A 1,090-nucleotide genomic window follows, 5' to 3' on the forward strand; every position below is an offset into this window, starting at 1 on the left:
AACTAGTGAACTATGTACATGACATCCTGGCAAAGACGCACAAAAAAAAATTGTTAATGCTCACAAAAGGAAGAGAAGTATATAAACCTTTATCAAAGCGTTTTCAAGTGTCAAGAGCAATCATTTCAATCAAGAACAGCCATGAGAAGTATTAGTGAGAAGTTTAAAGAGACCCACACAGTGGAGAACAGAAGCAGTGAGTAAAAGATTTCAACAAACTTTGTAAAGAAAACTATTGAGAGCTTTCTAAAAAAACAATTGCCAAAACAGAAGTGAGTGATGTCTCAATGAAGACGTTAGAGGACCGGGCAGGAATGGAATGCGAGGTTGCAGACCAAGAACAACTCCTCTACTGAAGAGACAACTCCAAGCTAGACAAACTGGAGAAAAACTACATGTACTAGAAATGTGTCCTTTGGTCAGATGAGACAAAAGTAGAGCACTTAGCCACAGAGATGTTATCTTTTTTTTTAGAGTAACAGGTGCTCAACCCAAAGAACTTCATGAAACATGGAGCTGTTTGGAGCGGAGAATCTCATCACGGTTGCTAGAACCAATAAAACGCAAGATTACGAGATGAATTTAAAAGAAAACCTTAGGTGATCTGCAACAAAAGATGGTTCGGGCCGACGTTTTGTCTTACGGCATGATAGCGACTCAAAGCATACGTCACTTCTGGTAAAGAACTACCTCTGAATGAGCAAAGTGAACATCCTTGACTGGCCTGCACAAAGTCAGGCCTTGAATCGAATAGAAAATCTGTGGGGCTCACTGAAAACCAGAGTCCATGCCAGTAAATCAACAAATCTGGAGGAGCTTGAGAGATTTGCTGAGGAGGAATGGACTGCGACTCCTCGGGGGACATGCCTGAAACTTGTTGAGAACTACAACAAACAACTAAAGGCTGTAATCAAGAAACAGGGATACATTGACTATTAACATCAGAGGGCTAATCATTTTGGCCTGTAGACTTTTTTTATTCTCAGTTACAATTTTGTTTCTATTTGTATTACAAACATTCGAAATTTCCTAAAACTATTATGTTTAGAAATGCAGCGCTAAAAAAAAAAAAATCTCTCCGTTAAAAGAG

This window comes from Puntigrus tetrazona, chromosome 9, assembly GCF_018831695.1.
Source record: "Puntigrus tetrazona isolate hp1 chromosome 9, ASM1883169v1, whole genome shotgun sequence".
NCBI lineage: Eukaryota > Metazoa > Chordata > Actinopteri > Cypriniformes > Cyprinidae > Puntigrus > Puntigrus tetrazona.